At 37.6% G+C, this 22,033-nt stretch overlaps 1 long non-coding RNA gene across 1 annotated transcript; it reads right to left on the reverse strand.

The window, feature by feature from the left end:
• Nucleotides 1-1,994: 1,994 nt before the first annotated feature.
• On the reverse strand, nucleotides 1,995-21,264 carry LOC141545546 (uncharacterized). The gene is made up of 5 exons (XR_012483063.1): nucleotides 20,962-21,264; nucleotides 11,723-11,785; nucleotides 7,574-7,700; nucleotides 5,196-5,295; nucleotides 1,995-2,315 (listed from the first exon to the last, which is right to left on the reverse strand). It is a non-coding gene; the product is annotated as an uncharacterized LOC141545546 (long non-coding RNA).
• Between the last annotated feature and the right edge of the window lie 769 nt (nucleotides 21,265-22,033).

The following is a 22,033-nucleotide window of genomic DNA, read 5'->3' on the forward strand; positions in this document are numbered from 1 at the left end:
TGAACTTTAATTCCCTGGTCTTTGTTGTTTGTCCTTCTTTCTGGAAGAGAACTATGACACGAGGAAGGGAATGCTATGGCTTTTAAATGAAATGGCTTTAATTGAGGAGTGCTATGCAAAACCACCAACTTCACTTTCTTCTCCAGAGCTATCTGGAGCCAGTGGCAAGATACAGATCTGAAGGACTGAAAATGGCTTCAGATACAATGGTAGAACTTACATTTTAAAGCAGAGGAGTCACATAAAATCTCTACTGTCTGGCATTGTGTATAGATTGGAAATTGGGAAGAAAGGGTAGTAATTTTAAGAGTCCAGAGAATGGGAAATGAGTACCTGTTCTTGGGTAGTTTTAGTAATCATCACAGAAGGGAGGTGACTGCTGATGGAGCTGTTATGGAGATAAGATTAGGAGAGTTGAGAAACCAGTAGGAATAAGTAGCAAAGTAAAGTGAATAGAGTATTAACCTTAGAGTCAAGAAGATGTACGTAATATGTGAATTATTTAACCTTCCAGTGCTCAGGCAACTTTCTAAGATTATAAATCATAGAGAAAGTGACATCTGCATCTGAGGAAGTTTTTGAGATGAAATCACAGCATGGAAAGGAAGAAAGGAAGGAAAGAAGAGAGAAAGGGAGGTAAGGAGGGAGAGATAGAAGAAAGAAATAAAATAATCCATGGGAGAAGGCAGAGACAAAATTGATTTGAAGGTTATAAACAAAAGACATTGGGCAAATGGAGTTGCTAGTGATTTTTAAAATATTATATAGATATATACATACACTTAAGTCTCTATATACATAAACTTAGGTATACTCATATACAAAAGTACATATATATGTATACATATGTATATATACATATACATATATTTATATATGAGTCCATATAAATTTGTAAACATACACATAAGTACATCCATATGAATATGTCTCTATAAGTATAGAGATAGATGCCTGTATCTGTCACTATGTCTATAGACAAATATGAAGCAAGAGCATCCCAGGGGAAATAAGATAATAAACCAGATTGTGGGACTTGATGAGTTGGAGGGCCTGGAATGACTGCCAGATGGACAGATCTTTTAAAGAATTCTTTTCTACCCACGTTCCCAACTTTTTTTTTATCCTCTTCTCTACCTGGAATCCTCTCATCCTTTCCTCCTGAAATCCATTTTATTATCTACATGGCATACCCTAATGTCCTTTCCCTACAATATGACCTTCTAGAGACCTGGGTCTGCAAAGCCATGCCAAACACCATTGCATTAAGAAGTCTTTCCAGATTGCTCAATAGGAAGTGCATTCTTCCTTTTCTAATCCCCTTACCACTTTGGGCTTCTCATACATGTTTCCAAATTTTTCACTTTTTATTATAATTATTCGTGCAGAGGTCTTTTTCTTCTTTAGCCTATTGGCTCCTTGAAACCAGAAACCATGTCTTGTGTATGACCTACAATGCCTTGCACATATCAGGTACTTAAGAAAATTCCTGATGAATTTAGCTAAAAAGTACAGAACTGATGCAAATTAAGGTTAAAATGACTATGTGGAACAACTTAGAAGAGGAAAATAGATCTTTTATTAGGCAGTGTGGAGTGTATGCAAAAACAGAAGAGACTAGTCTTATCCCTTTGCCTCCATAAAGATAGAAAGCTTAGGTTCAGTTCTGATTTTGCAAAAAGAAAGGATATTTTAAAAAAATACAATTACAGGATGGTAGAGACAGAAAGGAAGTTAGAAATCAACCAATTTAAGCTTCTCATTTTACAGATAAGGAAACTAAGTCCCATGGATTTTTTCCAATGTCAGAATGCCAATAAATGGCAAAGTTGGGACTTAGATTCAAGTCCTGAGCTCTTTTGACTACATTCTACTTCCTCAGATATTACTGATTATGTGATTCTCTAGCTCCATCACTTAATCTGCCAGCAGTAAAAAGAGCACTGGAGTTGATTAAATCAATAGGCATTTATTGAGTACTACTATATGCCAGTTTTAAAGTTGGAAGACCTGGTTTTGAGATCTAATTCAAATAATTTGCTGTAATCAGTATATCTATTCAATATATCTCCCTGGATCTCCTTTCATCTTTTGTCAAATGGAAGAGAATGATACATGCAATTCTTATGTCTGGATAGAAAATCTGTGTGATAATTAAAGATGATATGAACATGAGCTATGATTGCTGCATAAAAAAGTCTGGGGTCTTTGTTTCACACCATCTTCTCTCCTCCATTATTATTCCTTCAGGAGCCCTGGAGCTCCCTAGAGTGGTGGTCTGGGTCAAGGTGAACTTTGATTCTCAGTCCTTTCCTCTAGAATGAAAATAGAAAATTCAGTTTTGATGTGTTTGTGTACAAGAAACTCCTACCTCTATCCAGTAGTATCCTAGTAAATATTTAACAACCATAACTCCAATATTGCAGGACATGCTTTTAAATTCAATTTTAACTTTAAATAATTTGCATTATTAACATTTTTAAGTCTAGTCAATCAGAAAAAAAAATCAAGCCCTGATTTATAGCATTTTCCAATATGAGATGTAAATGCTTACACTGAAATTTTAAAAATAGATTACCTCATGCCCTTCCTTCTGTCTCCTCTGCAGTTTGACTGGTCTTGAGATGAGAAATAATGGAATAGGAATGATAGGGTTACCTTCATCAAAATTGTGCAATAAACAAATGTTCCCTTTGCTGCCCACCTAGGGTATTCACTATCTGTGGTGTAGCATCCCCAGCATTCTAGCTTCCTTTCTTTTTATATTCTTACAAACACTTAACTCTTTCTTTGTCCCATTGAGTGAATGCTTGGATCTCAGATAAGGAGAATATGTATTTAGGCTCTCCCTCCTCTATGGCATCATACCTTAAACCTAAAAATAGCTTGGTGGGTATGGTTGTAGGATGGGGAAATATTTTTGATCAGGGACTTGTCAGAGTTCCTAAAATTCCACCTGTTCCTTCCATGGATAAGGTCCATGGAATCTGATGGATTATTTCCTACAACCTTGACCACCATATCCTTTTTGGAGAAGAGGAACAGAAGGGTAGAAAAAGACTCTGATACTTGTGAAAGGAAGAAATTAAAGCTTCTAAATAAAGAACCAGCTGTCTACTCCCTCTTTTTCACAGCACCCCTGGCACCACTGCCCCACCCCAAATTTCACTCCTATACCAAATTGCAGTTTAAACCTGAAAGGGAACTTTGTGTTTCTGTCTTTTTTTCTTTTTTTTCTTTTTATGTGTCACAGGCTTCTTTGACATCCTGGTAAAATCTCTATATCCTTTCTTTGAATAATATATTAAAAGGCATAAAGTAAAACACATAGAAAGGAAACCAAAGATTAATGAAAATAAAAATGCAATTTTCTACCCACTCAAGTTCATATCCCCCCTAGAAAATCCATGGATCCAAGGTTAAAAGCTTCTAATTTGGTGTAACTCTTTCATTTTATATATGAGGAAACAGAGGCTCAGAGAATTCCAAATGGCTTGCTCAAGTTAGTCAGTTCCAAACTGGAACTTGAAATCAGATCTTTTCACTGAATCCATTCTTCCCTCTATTCCCCTTGAAGAAAATAGTCTCCTTCAAATCCTCAGTAGCAAAGGGTTCTAGACAAGTTGAGGTACCAGTTAGAAGTCCTTAGATACAAATTATAGAATCTTGAAGATTTCTTAAGCCTTATTATCCAATGATAGATAAGAATAGGTTCATTTTTCAGCTTTCTTGTCTTAAAAGGAGATTGAGAGGGATGGTTCAAATAATATCTCAGATTCATTATAAATTAAAAATTTATGAAGTACTGATCCTTTTGTTGAGTTTGGGAAGGGGACCCCAAAAGTTTGGGGTCATAGACTGATATTGTAAAGTGTGTTAAAATAATTTGCAAGTTTGAACCCATTCCAAGTCAAGGAGCAAAGTTTTATTGTAATTGTAACATCATTACAAGTGGGCTAAGTTCCAAAAGAAATTAGCAAAGGCCTAAAAGGGAGGAGACCTCTTTATTCAGCTTTCTATCATTGAGATACTAACTCTATGGCCTAGAGGAGTGGTCTCCAGAATTTAATTATCACTGATCAAAAGATTATCTATCTGACAATCCGCAATGAAGTGAAGAGTTGTCTATTCACTATTATTTCAGGAGTTTGCTCTGTGGAACTACCCTGAGGCCAGAAGCTATCTATTCAGTGGTCTATTCCAAATCAGACAGAATGGGCATGGGAATTTCCTGAGGCAGACTCCAAAGCCAGAAGATTTAGGATTATTGATTTAACAGAATTCCTTAAAATCAGGGGACTACAAAAATCATATCATATCACTTTGACCAACAAATATAACCGATTTAGAACTACATGGGACCTGAAATGTCATCTTGTGTACCCTTTTCATTTTACAGATGAAGAAACCAAGGTGCAGAAAAATGAAGCAACTTGCTTCAAGTCACATAGTATTTAATGCCAGGTCTTGAATTCAAACCTAGAATTCTGATTGCCAATCAATAGAGGTAGGCTGAGATTTGTTTGGTTGTTTGTCTGAAACACACACACACACACACACACACACACACACACATACACTCATACACACGCACAATTAAAGTGTATGTACTTCCTTTAGTGTCAATTCTGGCTTTTCTTCTCTCTAACAGCCCTTAGCTGAATTGCCTAGAATGACAAGAATGAATAGCACATACCCTCTGGTTAGTGGAAGGGAATGCCTATACCTCTGTGTATCTTTTAAGACCCAAGGAGGTCAAAGGTGGGTCCATATAATTGTAAAAGGAACTGACAGAGTTTGAGTTTGCACTCATAATTTTACATGGTATATTTGGACAACACTTAATTTTGTAGTTTCTCTGGAGGGACCTTTGTCTGAGTGCTAGCCTTTTATGGCCATGAAGTTAATTAAGCAAATGCAATTCAAGGGCACTCTGAAACCAGCTACTCTTTACCCAGGAATTGGCTATGTCTCCAACTTGACTGTTTCAACACAGCCTACCTTCTTAGGAAAGCACGGGCTTTTACTGAAAGCCAGAAATGAGCATTTCATGGTTTAACTTCCAGCTGGAACTCCACCTCTTGCTCTCCCCCTTGCAGGATGGTCTTAGCTCATGCTGGCTTTCCTCCCTTCCCATCAATAATGATTAGAGTTGTTGTCTGACTGAGCTACAGTAAACCCACCTGATTACTGACCTGCAGTTGCCCTTGCACCAGAACTGGATTTTTATTATAGCTGTTGAAGGTTGTCTGTGCCAGGAAGGAAGAGGAATTTCATATACCATCAGCAGAAGCACTGTGAGAAAAATAAAACATTTCTCTGTGGCTAAAAAATATTGTTTGACACACCTTACTGTGTCACTGGAAGAGAAATACTGTCTCGGGTTCAAATCTGTGGTGATCCAGAGTGGGAAAGATAATGACACTGGAATGAAAGGATCTGGATGCAAATTCTGCCTTATGAGACTTAGGCAAATCATTTAATTTTCTTAGCCCTTATTTTCCTCATTCACAAAATGAGGAAGTTGAATTAGCTTTTTAGGTCCCTTCTAGGTATGGATCTATAAGTCTGTGATCTGTGCAGTGGGTTTTAACAGCTTGTATCTCAAGTAAGGAGAGAAGATAAAATTGGAGCTAGTGAGTCCAAATTCAGATATCAGTTCTGCTTACCATTGTTTTTTTTTTTCCCTCTCCCTTTAATTTAAGCTTAAAAATAAGTGATAAGTGCTTTGCATAGTGGACCTGTGAGATGGAATTCAGCCCCTGCCCAGAGGGATGCTTGAGATGAGCAGAGATTGTCATTTGCCCAGGCTCTGATAGCTAGTAAATATCAAAGGTGGGATTTGAATCCAGATTTTCTGGTTTCTAAGCATATCATTCTATCCAGCAGACCATTCTGGTTCTATTTTACAATTAGTAGCAGATATTAATGCAGAATTCCATTCTTGTCCTCAGAGGCTTGTTCCCTATGTGTGTGTGGGAGGGCATACTTCCTTTGACAATGCCCTAGATTCCTTCACATTTCAGTCCCTTTCCTGATTCCCCCAGCTATCAATATTTCTTCCCCCTTCCCAAATCGGCTTTCTATGTGTTTAGTTTGTATGTATTTATAAATGTAAGTATTTTTTATTAATTATAGCTTTTTATTTACCAGATATATGCAGAGGTAATTTTACAGCATTGACAATTGCCAAACCTTTTGTTCCAATTTTCCCCCTCCTCCCTCCCCCCAAGATGGCAGGAAATATAAGTATCTTTTTACCTCTGCCCTCCACCTCCAAAATAAACTCTTTAAGATCAGGAACTGTTTCATTCTGGTCCATTGTATCCTCAGCACCTGACATGGTGCCCAGCATGGAATAGGCACTTAATAGACACTTGTTGATTTATTGAATGAGTGAATTAACATGCTCACGTTTCTGCCACTTTCTTGTGGTGTTAGAAGCATAATCCCTGCACATTTGTAAAGGCCAGGACAAAAGGTAATTATCAGGTTGGAAGAAAAGCCTTTCCTTGATTTTTCTCTCCTTTTTCACTTTAGTCTGCTGAGAAAAATATAATTTTTTTAACCGCCATTTCCAACGTGTTGCCCTAGAGAGAACTACAGTAATTAGCTTCCTGAAACTTGGTTTCCTGACTTCCTCATCTGTACAATGGTGGAAAGCTGATGCCTTTGTTATCCCAATGCCCTAGGGAGTAGAATGACATCAAAAGTATATTAGGTGAAATGGCCAAATGGATCTTCCCTAGAGACATCTTTCATGTCCCTTCCAAGTCTAAATATATGATCAGATGATTCTTTGAGCATTGATCCAGTCACAGGGCGATGGATATAGGTGCTAGACCACATCCAGGATTTGTCATGTTGCTAAAACCACTTGATCTAATAATGCTGGACTCCTAGTCTATCAGTATAGAGCTCCCTGGTCTTTCTTTAATGCCAGTAAAATAAGCACTATGTCCAGATCCAAAAAGCTTTGTTACTTTCCTTAGGCCTTTTAAATAGTCCCCAGGACTTAAAAGACACTCTCTGAGCCATGAGCTCTGTGATATTTTTTTTTTAAGCTGCAGGAGTAGCAAAGGAGAGATCACTAACATGAATAAGACTGACAAGCCACAAAGACCCAGAAAAGGCAGTGAAGGGACTGTGGGAGGGGCAGATGAATAGATGTCCAAGCAAGGTTGCTGCAGCACAGAGCAGTTTGATCCAGTTTCCTTGCTAATGGATTTCCCCACATAACTCTGCTGCTTCTCTGCAGAGGGAACTGTCCCTGCTTGCCTGACATAATGAGAGCTGAAGGTTGGCTGCACATCCAATTGATTTCCACTACTCTGGAAAAAGGTGACTTGTCCCCTTTCCATCCCCCACTACCTGCTGGATCCCTGCCCAGTCTGGGCCAATTGGCAGAGCAACCAATCAGGATGCAGAAGGTCAATACACTCATATTTGATGATGGGAGAGCCAGAGGATCTGTCTTTGAGCAGGATGTATCCTAGTCTGGAAGAAGGAAGTGGCAAACCACTCCAGTATCTTTGCCAAGAAAAATCCCAAATGGGGTCACAAAGAGTCATACCTGACCAAAACAACTCAAGAACATCAACAAAAATCTCATTCTGGAGCCGATTGTGCTTGATCCAATCCACTGAAGTTTTCTTGGACCAGAACTGACTTTTGGTCACACTTGTTGACATCTCCCTCCACTGAAAAGAGAAAGCCTCTAATTAAATGAGCAAAAACTGTCATTCAAGAGACCCACATTAGGTAGGAGCTCTGCTTCTTGGGAGAGAACTAGTATTTTGGAGGGTTTTTTGGTTTGTTTTGTGAGACAATCAGAGGTAAGTGACTTTCCCAGGGTCATGTAGGTAGTAAGTGCCAAGTGTCCGAGGCTTTATTGGAACTCAGGTCCTGTGCTACCTAGATGCTCTGAGAATTAGTGTTGTACAAGGGAAAAGAGTCCTGAACCTAGGAATAATGCCTTTGATCTGTTTGATTTTGTAAGGAGAAAATGACTTAATCACCCTGGTCCTCAATTTCCTCATTTGTCAAATGAAGGGATTAGACTAGATAGTCCCTGTGGTCCCTTGTAGTTCTAGAACTGTAATCCTGTGAATGATTGTTTAGGCTGCACAGCTCAAATAGACTTCAAAGAACATCTAATCCAACTGGTCTATTTATAGCTAATATATAATAACTTATTTTATATATAATATATACTATACTATATATTATGTTATAATAAATGTTAAGAAATTTACCCTTTACAAAGCTCTTTCCTCACAAGTAGGTGATGCAAGAATTGTACTCATTTGACAGGTGAGGAAATTGAAGTTCAGGAAAGACAGGTTTCTTACCTCAAGCATACATAAATACCAAGCTACAGAAACAAGACTCTATTCTTTTCACATTTCCAAGCCTCTCGGGGAGAAGAAACCTTCAGAAAACCGTTTTTTAAAAAGGTGAAAAAAAAGACTTTTGATGGAAAGGATACGAGTCACAACTGAAAGCTGGTGAGAGTTCAGGAAGTTCATATCTGTGACACCACCTGTGTGACCATGGGAATTCCCCGTAGCCATTTCACAAATAGGTTCTATCCCTACATTTACCAAAATCAAAACTTAAAAAATAACACAAACCAGAAAAAGGTCTTACTATGGTATATCATTAAGAAGCAACCAGCTTCTTTGATCAAGTATTGGCCAGACAAGGCAGTTGGCAAACCTTTCTGAACCTCTGCTTGCACCACCCAGCCCAACAGTTATTTTTTGAACTCTAAGGGAAATACCTTTCCTGAGCACTTAACTGCCCTTTTTTTTGCATTTTAAAAATGTCCTGGCTCATTTCCTCAGCAACATTACAATAGTCAGTGAGTCAGTGGCCAGGCCTGTGTGCGTGCCTCTGTGTGTGTGTGTGTGTGTGTGTGTGTGTGTGTGTGTGTGTGTATTTTGATTTTTTTTCAGTGACTAACCCTGTCTGTTTCCTTGCGTTTCCAGTAATTCTGGATAAAGACTCAGCCTGAATCATTATGACTGTATGTTTTTCTTTTCTTTTCTTTCTTTCATTTTTAAATTTCTTTCACTCCACTTTTAAATATCAACAGCTACATGCTGGCTGGAGAGAGTCATGTGGTTGCAAAGTAACTAGAGGCTATAGACCCATAATTGGTGGGGAAATGTAGGCCACAGTGGTTGGACTTCTGTTTCCTCTCTTTGATGTTTAGGTCTAAAAAATCGTATGGTCCCTCATCTTGAAATTTCAATACATCCCTAAAATCATTGTATTGTTCCCAGAAGCCTTTTCTGTGGCCCCTAACCAAAAGCGCCTGTTTCATTCTAAATCTTTCTAGAGCATTTTCTAAAGTTCTTCTTTGCCTACCCTATATTGTACTTCTCTGTTCTTATTTACTATTTTTCCCCACCCAGTAAATTTCCTGAGGGCAGGGGTTGTATTCATCCATATATCCATCCACTCCAACATTCAAGAATTTATTAGGCACTTAACTATAATCCAAGCAGAATTATATTTGATGGAGATACATAGAAAAGTAAAAACTACATACATATAAATATATATGTGTATGTAACTCTATACATACATCTACTTATATGTATGTGCCTGTGTGTAGGTTTGTGTATACAGGATATCCCCAAAGTCTCAGTGAAGTTTTAGGTCAATAACTGCAATAAGACTTTTGGGACACCATGGTGGGGTGGATATGGAGGGAGCATATATTTTATCCTCATATATTGAGAGTTAACACTGTCTCTTCCTAAAAATAATAAGAAATGAAAAAAAAAAAAGAGAGAGAGGAGGAGGAGATAAAGAGATTGTCCTTTATTCTCAAAGACAATCATGACATCAGGGAGATGACATCATGATATGAAAATGAATTAAATTTAGGTTAGGGAGGGCTAAGTAGGGTCACCAACCTCACTTTCTCCTCTGGAGTCATCTGAGCCCAATGACAAGATATAGATCAGGATGTCCAGAGATGGCCCTGTTTGCTGTGGGAGACACTGGCCTTTTTAAGTTAAGATCTTCAACAGGCCTCTGTTTGACTGAGGCAATACCCATTCAGTGATTAAGGCAAAGAAAGAAAGAAATCCATTAGCTGATTTGGACTGTTAGGCTAGCAGGATCAGGACCCTTTCAGGGAGCTCTAATTATCCTGATTTCATTTGTCTTCAAAAATTATATGCAAGTAGAGCTGGAAGGCACTTTAGAAATGCTTGAGTTCAAACCACTCAGTCACACACACACACACACACACACACACACACACGAAGCTTATTATAAGAGAACATAAGTGATTTCCTCAAGATCACACAACCAGGTAGTGTTATTAATTTTTTTGGGGGGGGAAGAATTCACTTTATTCAATTTCAAGTTTTGAATTATCTAGCTTGGGGTATTGTGGTCGATGATTTTGTCCATCATTCTTTAAGAGGACCCCAAAGTCTGGGGAGTGATCAGGCAGTATTATAATGAAGACTCAAATAAAGGTCCTCTGTTTCCAAATTTAGTGTTTTTCCACTACATCAAAATGCCCCCACATGAAGCCGAAAAAGTGTTTCATGTGTAATATGTAATACTGTTTTTCTCTTATTTCCAATGAGAAATAATAAAACATTTATTAAACACACACAGTGATAAATTTTAGAAATCTAAATAGAAGCAAAAAAAAAAGAAAAACAACAACAAAAAAAAAAAAAAAAAAAAAAACCCAGCCCCTGCCCCTGAGGCGCTTATATTCTAGTGATAGAAAAAACCACTTCAAAGGTAGATGGGAAAGGTGGGACAGGAGGGAAAACATACCTGCAGGGGCTTAAGGGAGAAAGAAATCCAGAGTCTGGGACCCAGCCCAAGGAGGAATGAAGGAGTGAGTATTGTTGGCGCGGATACTTCCTTAAAAAGGGGATTTCAGAAACTGACAAAGCAGAGGAAGGGGCTTCACTTTTCCTTCCCCAAAACCTTTGGCTCATCCAGGAGCTGCTCAAGAGTTGAAGGCTGGCATTACCGACACATTCCCAGATGGACATATTACACTGGCAATAATTCTATCTGTACTCAAGTGTTGGCAGCCACAAGTCTGCCAGATGTTGGAGAAGTTCTCAACTTTCACCCACTCTCACTGCCTTTCACGTCGTAGATTCAGAATTATAGGCACCATCATAATTTATTTAAGCCAAACATTTCCATTCAACAAACATTTTTAAATGCCAGCTATTCATAAGAGGATACTAGCCAACATTTTTTTGAGAACCTACTATGGGTAAGGTAGTAGGAACATAAGGATTGTCTGGCAATCCCCACCCTTAAAGACAGTATATACCTAAATAATGGAAAGATAGGACATGTGCGCAAAGGAATGTTTGACCATTCAAGCCCAATAAAGTGGGTAGAAAATGGTTACATCAAAAAATAACTGAGGACTTATGGGTATATAATTATGTGTGTACAAAGAGCAATAGAAAGACATGTGGTAGCATAAGTCATGCAACATGTTACCAGTACTAATTTCTGGGCAAGAAGTAGCATCAAAAAAATACTCTTTAGGATATATGAGTACAAAAGGAAGTGGGCTGGTTACAGCCATTTGGGAGGGTTGTCTTCAGGGACGTTCTTCATCTGGTAACTTGGACAAGATGGATTCCAGGTTCCCTTCCATCTCTGAGATTCTAAGATTGTATAGACTAAGTGTTAAGTGGGTGCACTCATTACTCACCATAAAGGAGAGAGATCATTATTATCTGGAGTGAAAGGGAAGTAAATGCAATTTCAGTAGAACCTAGAAGGGAAAGGGAGAAAGCAATGGATTTGAAATCAGTCTCAAATACCTCCTTAGACTTTCTAGCTATGTAATCTTGAATAAATCAATCTCTCTAAACCATTCTTATCTCTAAAATGGGGGTAATAATTGCACTTACCTCACAGGGTTGTTATTAGAATCAAATGTTTGCAAAACACTATTTAAGTACTGGCTCATTCTTCATATTAAGAAAGATTAGGGTTTAAATAAGCAGAGAGTTGCAGCAAAGTATTAAGTCAGGCATTCGTTAATAAACAAACACTTATTAAACACCTGCTGCTGTATATGTCAGGTCCTATACTAGACACTGAAGATACAAATATATAGAAAGAGACAATTTCTACTCTCGAGAAGTTTACATTCAACAAACATTTATTAAACACCTATTGTACATGGAGCACTGTGCCAGGCATCTAGCAGCGTGGTGTATCAGGAGATCATGAGTCACATATGAGTCTGCTTCCTTTGAACTCTTCAAAGCATTACCGAACTTGGCAAATCTCAGGGACCCTGATCCAGGGAAAATCCTGTATGATTCTTTGGGTACCACGAGCCTGTCAGAAAACTCTACAAAAAAGTTGATGTACTGAAAAAAGAAACCAGTATCTAGGAAGAAATGCTTAGATGTGTCATCTCGTAATATTTACTAGAGCCAAGGGGTGGCTCAGTTGGTGAGTCGTGAATGATTCATGGGAGCAAACTGACCTCATCTTTGTAAAGCACCATGACCTGAGTATTTACAGAAATTTATTGGCCTCTTGATCTGCCCATAACTTCCTCAAGAAGTGATCTGCCCATAACTTCCCCCCAAAAGTGCCCCTCTGAATAGGACAGATGGAGCTGCTTGGAAGTAGAGTTCCCTGGAATCCTAATTGAATAATGCCTCTAAAAACTGATCAGTTAGTGAGGAAAAAAGGATTATTTGAATAAGAATTCAGTTTAAGGACCTCGATTTTAAATGTTTAATTTGTGCTAGGTATGGTGGTGGGCGCAGAGGGTAAATAAATAAATATATATATATATGTATATTCACATATATGTGTGTATATGTGTGTATATATATATAATATAACACCACACAAAAACAAAACAAGCAACAAAAACCTCTCTTTCTTCTCAAGAAATTTAAATTTTACTAGGAGTAGTATATACCATGTAAGCAATATGTGTATATGTGACAATTTAAGAAGACGGTAGCATATGAAACCAAGGGAATCAGAAAGGGTCTTCCATAAAGAACATTACCCAGGTTGAAGCTTGGAGAAAGACAGGGATGATCAGAGATGAAGAGGGGGGTGCACAACAGTACCATCATAATGCATTTGCTTCCCAGGTGGAAAGAAGCATTGAAGAGCCCTTTGCAGCCTTATTCAGTGGTGAAGGAACACTCAAGGGCCCCAAGCTAGAAGAAGGGAGTTCAGAGATCATTGATCAAGCCACATCATTTTACAAATGAAGAACTTGAAATCCAGGGAGGCCATGTTACCTACCTGAGATCACAAAGGCAGTATGTTGAGAAACAACATGGGACATGGGCCTGACGCTGTAAAGGAAGGAAAGCCCTGAACACAGTTTATCTAGATTATTGAGATGCTATTCTTGTCAAAAGCCCCAGAGGAGTTTTTCTAATTACAGGAAGTTGATAATTGTATGAAACTTAAACTGTTGTTCATGTGACCTATTGGAGATGATGGGTTGAATAACTCTTACCCTGAGGGGTGCTAGGATTACTAGATGTCTAAAAATGGAATTGTGGATCTAGAGTTCTTCTGGACCTTAGCCTCTTTCTGAAGGTGATGGTTCCTTCCTACCAGGTATCTTACAAGAAACCACAATAAGTGAGACTGGCCTTCTCATAGGGATTGTCCAATCCTTTTTTCTACCTTCTGGTTCTCCTTAGGCCTTCCACACACAGGAAAACAATTGTCTCCATTTGTGACAACCTGAACTTTCCCTTTAACACAGTTGAAGAGGAGGATCACTACTTGAACCTCTGGAAGCCCTATCCAAAAGCTGGATGAAAGAGATTTTGAAAGAGATTTTTGTTTCTTTATTAGATGTAGAAAGTGGGAGAAAGAAAGGAAAGAAGGAATAATAGTTTTTTTTAACCTATTTTCTAGATCTAGTTGATAAACTCTACCCAATGAAACGAAAGCATACATCAAGATTTGAATTATGACATTTTTCAAGAGATCATTGTTTCATTCCATGGGCCACTAAAGAACATTCTTACATTTCTTTTTTGTTCTGCTAGTGTCATGGCCAAAATCAGCTATTTCTGGTGATAATTTCATCCTGAGAATTATTGAATGAACAAATGAATAAATGAATGAATAAAAAACATTTATTAGTGTTTACCACAGTCAAACCCATAAGGTTCTTCTACATCTCTTTCCTGAATAGTTAGATCCATCTAAAAGGTCTGTTAGAAAGTTGTCAGATATGGCACACTTTATTGAATGAACAAATGAATAAAGGAATGAATAAAAAAATATATTTATTAAGTGTTTTCTGTAGTCAATCCCATAAGGTTCTTGTATATCTCTTACCTAAAGAGCTAGGCCCATCTAAAAGGCTTGTTGGAAAGATGTCAGATATGGCACAAACAAATATTTCCTTCGACTGATGGGTCAATATATATATTTCTATGAGCAAAGCCTAGTATGCCTAGTAAGCATTTTTTGATTGTTCTACGTACTCTCTTGATATATACCAAGGACATTTATAATAATATTAACAGTCCACATTTTATAGCAGTTTATATGCTGAAATAAGATCTTTTTCAGTTTTTGTCTTTGCTCACAGTGGTAGATATTTTATAAATGTTTTTTTGAATTCTGAGCCCAAGTGAAGAAGAATGAGAGTCCTTAGCCTAGAATGGAGATACCAAATGATCGATTGGCCTTTGTCCAGAGGACAGTGTGGTATGGGGGGCAAAAAACTGACTCTAGAATCCAAGGATTTGAATTTGAATCCTAGCCTAAGAAAGCAACATGGTCTAGAGTAGGATCTTGGGCTTCCAAAATCAGGAAGACCTTAATCAGGAAGACTTAAATCTTTCCACAAATATAAATCACTTCAACTCTCTTGGCTTTAGCTCCTTATCTATAAAATGAGAGGGTAGGTTTGATGCCTTCTATGTTCCTTTTCAGTTCTGTCTTTTTTTAAAAATAAGGAAAGCTCTGTTTATTCCTGTGTTTTCTAATGTTATTAACAGAAATAGGATTTACATCTTGTCAAAAGCTTTTTCTGTATCTATCAAAATGATCACATATTTTTGTTGTTTTCTTTTTTTAATACTATTTTATATTTTTCCAAATACATGTAAAGGTATTTTTCAGCTTTCGTTTTTGTAAGACTTGTGTTTTAAATTTGTCTCCTTCCTTTCCTCCTTCACTTCTCTCCTCCCTAAGGCAACAAGTAATCTGATATAGGTTAAATATGCACAATGCTTTTTAAACATATTTCCATATTTGTCATGTTATACAAGAAAAATCAAACCAAAGGGGGAAAAACGTGAGGAAGAAAAACAAAGAAAAAGGTGAAAATATTATGTTTCAATCCACATTCAGCCTCTATAGTTCTTTCTCTGGATGTGGATGGCTCTTTGCATCACAAGACTATTGGAATTGCTTTGGATCTCCTCATTATTGAGAAGAGCCAAGTCCATCACAGTTGATCATCACATAATCTTCTTGTTGCCATGTACAGTGATCTTCTGGTTCTGCTTGCTTCATTCAGCATCCAGCTGTGATCCTTAAACCTAATCATCCCATGACCTTGGACAAGTTGCATAATCACTCTGGGCCTGAATTTACTGGTATGGAAAATGAGGGGACTGGATTAGATAATCCTTAAAGCTACCACACAGCCCCAACTTCTTTGATTCCATCTGTGTAGCTATGTCCTTTACCAGGGTCCATCACAATTCAATTCTCGGGTCAATGAGATTCCCTCCATGTTTCATGAACTGTTATGATTGAATAATTCATGGCCTGTTGGCCAGTTTCTGGTGATACAGCTCTATGCACCAAGATATGTTGTTTCCTGGAAAACTGTCACAAAGTCTGTCACCTACCCCATATTTAGAATCTTTTTAATTTGCTTGGACTTGATGAGGTTGAATTCCACTGGCAGAGCCTGCAAGAACTCAGGTTAACTCCTCCTTGTATAACATTAGTACAAAGAGAGAAGACTTGAAAATGAAATATGTTTTTAAGGGTCATATTGAAACATTTTATCTACATGAAGTTGTTTAAGACTTTTAAAGTTGTTGGGATTGTACATGAATTTCTCAGAGAATTAAATGTGCTCTATATTTTTGTACCCTCCTTTATAATTGTATACAATAGTATATTAACTTTTCTTTATATTTGCATTCAATAGTGTTTATATAGATTTTCAACAATAATATTTTCAGTATGAAATTATTTTCCTAACTTATAGGCTCCAGAGACTTTTATTTTGCAGGCTCTTCAATAATGTATCACCTGGATGTTAAGATGAGCACTTGTGCAGCTGGAAATTTTTTTTAATATTTAAAATACAACCAGTAATATCCTTAAAAAAACACTAAAATACTCTATTTTTAAAATTGTGGAACAAATCTTCCTTTATTTCAAATTTGAAGAAGTGACTGACTCATACAGAAAAGGGGTGAAAAATGAAGCTCAAATTCAATTCTGACTTCAATCCCAGGGTTCTTTCTATGACATCATATTGTTTCTTGTGAGGCAGTTACAAAGTAGTACTTCCTAGGCCAACTTAAGGGGAAATGGGACTCTTACCCCTGGAGAGCCCAATTTATTTTTACCTTTAGGGTTGAATTGGGGTGTACACATGGAAAAGAAGGAGAAGAGTATACCTTGTCTTTGGAATATTGTGTTTTTAAGTTCTTTTAATGATCCCAAAATTGTCACTGAAATATCTACGTTTTTAATTATAGCATTCTTCATAAATCATGGATGGAACCCTGCAATCTCCCAAGAGTAGAAATTGGTAACCATTCAAAGGGGAATAGAAAGTTGCATGAATATACTGCAGCTAGGAGGCACAATGGATAAGGTTCTAAACCTGAAGTTAATAAGACTTGAGTTCAAATCCAGCCTGAGATACTTCTTGACTGTGTAGCATTGGGAAGATCATTTACCCTTTGTCTGCCTGTTTTCTCATCTATAAAATCAAGGAAAAATAGCATTTTTCCAAGAGCTGTTGTGAGAATCAAATCTGAAAATATTTCTAAGGTATTTTGCAAATCTTAAAGTGCTATATAAATGCTAACTTTTGGCTATTATAATTATAACATAAATAAGCAACTACAAAGGAGAAAAGGAATAAGGGATGCTATCAAAGAAATGTATAAATGAAAAAGTTGGGGTGGCTATGTGGCTAAAGTGGGTGATACTTGAGGGATAGCCTATTTCAGTGGTCCTCAAACTTTTTAAATAGGGGCCAGTTCACTGTCCCTCAGACCATTAGAGGGCCAGACTATAGTAAAAACACAAACTCACACTCTGTCTCCGCCCCTCAGCCCATTTGCCATAACCCGACGGGTGCATCTGGTCTGCAGGCTGTAGTTTGAGAACCCCTGCCCTATTTGCTCTGTTGGCATACTCATGCTATCAAGAGAAATTGATGAAAGTCTTAGCATATTGACTGGACCCAACCAAGACAAACCAGTGAGAAGACGTTATCAACAGTCGGACAAGATTTCCATCTCTGTCCTTGGAGATAGCACATTAGTGAGGTCATAGATCTATTTCTGTAGTTGAATATGAGTAATACACCTGTGTGAGGCTCTGTATTTCTCTCAGCCTCCTACTACTCCCAGCTGCTCTGTATCACTTTTTATACTTGGCAGTCAGAACTGTTGCCTCTGGGTGACTGAGTTTACTTGTCCTTCCCTATAGATCACCCTTCAGGGCGACCATCTATCTTTAAATCTCTTTTCTTCTCACTCTAACTGGAATTTTCCTTTTGGTTCTGTGGCCCACTATCATTCATCAGCAGGGAGTGGGACCAGGAGGTTGGAAAGCAGGAAGGCAAAAACTCCAATGCATTCATTGTTCCCACAGAGAAGATTGAGGTTAACAGGCTTTAGCTCTTACAACATAACATAATCAAAAGAGGGTTGAATTTGGAATCAGAAACTCATGTCTTTGATCTGTATGATTTTAGATGATAATAATGTTGTTGAGGATGAATAATGATGGTGATAATATAATTGCAGCAGTTCATATTTCTATAGCACTTTAAAATTCAAAAATTGCTTTTTATAGATTTATTTGAAGTTACTTCTCTAGGATCCATTTTTCTGATTTGTATTTAAAGGCATTGGGCTAGATCAGTCCATCAATGAGCATTTGCTAAATAGCTACTATGTGCCAGGTTTGGTGGGAGAAACCGAGGATACAAAATTTTAAAAAATAAAAAATTTCCCTGCCCTTGAAGTCTATAGGGAGAAAACAAGATTTGCATATAATTATTTCCAAGAAACACAAAGCAAACAGAAGGTAACCTTTTGGAAGATAGCTCTGATGGCTAATAGGTTCAGAAAAGGTTCTCATGCAGATGGTAGTGCTTCAGATGAGGTTTAAAGGAAGTCAGAGGCTGCAAATGTCAGAGGTAAGAAGGGACAGCAGTCCAGACATGAGGGATACCCCATGCAAAGTCATAAGATAGTAGTGAACACAGTTTTATAAGGAGTAATAAATGTTTACCTTTTGGGCTGGATTAGGATGTATACATGGAAAAGAAGGGGCAGAGTGTACCTTGTCTTATGGGTAGAAAGATTTATATGGCTAGAAAGTGGAGTAGATGGGAGGGAGTAATATATAAGGAGACTGAAGAAGAAGGGTCCAGGTTTTGAAGAGATATAAATGCCAAACAGAAGACTTGATATTTGCTCATCCTGCCAATTGGGACCTACTGGATTCCAGTCCAGGATGGGGGCAGAGGCATGGTCTGGTCTGTAGTGTGGGAAAATCAATTTGGAAATGGGTTGAGGATGGAATGGAATAAAAAAAAAGAGGTTTCTAGGTACAGAGACCAGCTACGAGGTTCTTATAATAGTCCAGAAAAGGGGTGAAGAAGGCCTAAACTTGGGTTTATGTTGTGGTTGTGTGTGGAGGGCAGATATATCTAAGTAATATTGGGGAGAATGAAATAAAATAAGGTAACTGATATTGTGGAGTAAGTCAGACAAAGGGTGGAGACGGTTATGACAGCAAAACTCTGCACAGAAGTAGGAAAGTTCAGAAGAAGGATGAGTTTTGTGGAAAAGATGAGTTATATTTCTATACGTTGCATAGGAGATTTCTTGAGGACCAATCCAATAAAAATATCCAAAAGGCAATTGTGATGTGGAACTGGAGGTGATAAAGGAAGGAGCTGGGTGTGTAGATCTGAAAATCACCTGTGTAGAGATAATAACTGAACTTATGAGAACTAATGAATTATCAAAGGATGAGAGCCTAGACAGAAAAAGAAAAGAAAGCACAGACCAGAACCCCAACAAATACCCAAAGTTTGTGGACTTTGGTGATAAAAGAATAAAGTAAATTAAGAAGCATTGGTCACACCGATGGAAATGAAACTTAGCAAGAGCAGTTTCACAACAAAGCAAGAGAGCAAAGAGTAGCCATGGGGGAAGCTGGTCAGCTGTGACAAAGGCTGTAGAGAGTCAAGTGGGATGAGGATTGAGGGAAAAACTATTAGATTTGGCAATTAAGCAATAATTGGTCATTTTGGAGAGAGTATTTTAATTTGAGTGAGGAGGCTGGAAACCAGAATGTAGAGATGGGGATAAGAGGAAAAGTGATGATATTGAGTGGAAGACAGCCTTTTTCCTGGAATTTAACTGAAAAGAGGGTGATAGTTATTGGACATATTAAGATCTAATGAAAGTGTCTTAAGAATAAGAGAGATTTGGACATGTGTGCAGACAGCAGGGAAAAAATTAGTAGCTAGGAAAGGGCTGAAGATTAGCTGATCTCTCAGGTTCCTTCCATTTATGATCATTAGATTATATAAGCCATATCTCTGTAGCTAAGAATGGATGATAAGAAATGGGCAGGCTACATGTGAACATTTCTGCCAATGGGGATCAACTTAGAAGGAGAAGTCAGTCAGCCTGTGATCATTTATTAAGTACTTATTGTATACCATTGTGATATACTATAGAGATTGAAAGATAAAAGGTAGTCCCTGCTTTCAAAGTGCTTGCAGTGTAATGGGGGAGGCAACATATAAATAATTATGTACAATCAAAATATATACAGAATAAAGGGGAGATAAACAACAGATAGAATGCATTAGCATCAAAAGGAATCAAGAAAGGCTTCTTGTAGACAGTGGTACTGGTAGACTCCAAAATTAATGTGAATTGTATTAGAGAGGGAAGGATGAAGAAAAGGAGGTAAGAGCAGGTCTAATTCCCCTTTGTAAAGTAAATATATGCAAAAATGTATGAAATCTTAGCATTTCAGAGTTATAAATGGATTAGAGGGCATTAAGCCCAGCTTCCAGCTCTGTTCTGGAGTCCCTTCTCCATCGTCCCTGAGAGTTAGTCATCTAGCTTCCTCTTGGACAGCTGTCACTACAAGAATGTTCTTCATGGAAGTATGAATCATTCTCCCCTGTAATGTTCCCCCATTGCTCAGAGTTCTTTTCTCTGGGACAACATAGATTAAAATCTTATCACTTTTCCACATGACTACCTATTAAACATTGAAAGACATAAATCACGTCCCACTCTACAAATCTTCATATCCATTTAACTATTAAGGTACCTACTATGCGCTTTACTCTTTGTTAGTCCCTTAGAATAAATGAATCAATGAAAAAACATTTGTCAGATATTTATTTTGTACTAGGCACAATGCTAATTGTGGGGGGATAAAAAAATAAAAGCAAAACAATCTCTGCCCTCACGTAGCTTACATTCTAATTGGGCAAACAGCTTTCCTGGGGGGATAGAGGTCATGGAGGAGCATCCTAGTAGACATTTATTAAATGCTTATTATGTGTCAGGCACATGTAAAGAAGAAAAATCAAGATCCCTGACTTCTGAGAGTTTATGTGTTCTTTTCTCTGGAGAAACAAGACATATGTATGACACACTTAAGAATTAATGACAGACAGGATATAGCACTTACGCATTAATGTTTCAGTAGAGCTGTGATCTTGTCATTCATCCACTGGTACAGAGCACAACCCTTCTTTTCCTTCTCTTTCTGTGTATTTCTTACTCTTCCAATAAATCCTTCACAGAGAATTTTTCCCAATATAACAGAAAATTAGATTCTAGGCTTTTGAATACTTTGTAGCTACCCAAGCAACTCTTGGTCTTTCAATTGTTATTCTTTGTTCTCATTTCATGACCAATTCTATTTCTTTTTCAAGTACACAATATCCTTATGCATGAATTGGAGTCATTTTGGGGGACACAACTGTTCAGTAATTACATGCTGCAATTTATAAAAACCTAACAGGCATGAGTGTACTAAATCTATACTTTGTACAAACATTTGCACCTTGGAAACAGGAAAACAAATCAGAGCTTGATATATTATTGTGTTTATTGTCTTGATTTAGGAAAAGGATGGAAAAATGTTTAGATGATTAAATTTCAAAGTATGTCATGTATATATTTCCTGGCCTAGGAGTCAGTTGTCAAAACATTAAGCACATCCTTGATCCTGTGTCTCTATTTTGTTGCCCTTTGTGGGTACCAGGAATTTATATTTTTCTAAAATTAAGGGGTTTCATAATGCCATCTATAGTTGCTTGATCAGTTGTTCCTCATTCTTAAAGAGGCCAAATTGAGACCACTATGTTAGATCGAGGTGTAGTGTGTCCAACTGTGGCTCAGAAGGCTCTACGACAGATGGGGCATAAATATTCCATATGAACATTTTGAGCAGAGATGTTTCTAAATTTGCACGTCTCATGTTTCTTTTGAATGACTGCAATTCTGCTTCAATCATAGAGCACAATGGTTTTTTTTTTGAGGTGGGAATGCCGGGCTAGATAATCCTGAGCTAGTGCCTCCCTATCAATTCCAGAGTTCTTCAAAGACCTTGAGAATGCCCTTATATTGCTTCTTCTGACTTCCATGTGAACACTTGCCTTGTGTGAGTTCTCCAAAAATATTTTTTAAGCAAATGTTCTTTTTGGCATTTGATCAATATCTAGCAGGGTAAGGTAGATGCTCAATAAATGTTGTCG

This window comes from Sminthopsis crassicaudata, chromosome 6, assembly GCF_048593235.1.
Source record: "Sminthopsis crassicaudata isolate SCR6 chromosome 6, ASM4859323v1, whole genome shotgun sequence".
Lineage (NCBI taxonomy): Eukaryota > Metazoa > Chordata > Mammalia > Dasyuromorphia > Dasyuridae > Sminthopsis > Sminthopsis crassicaudata.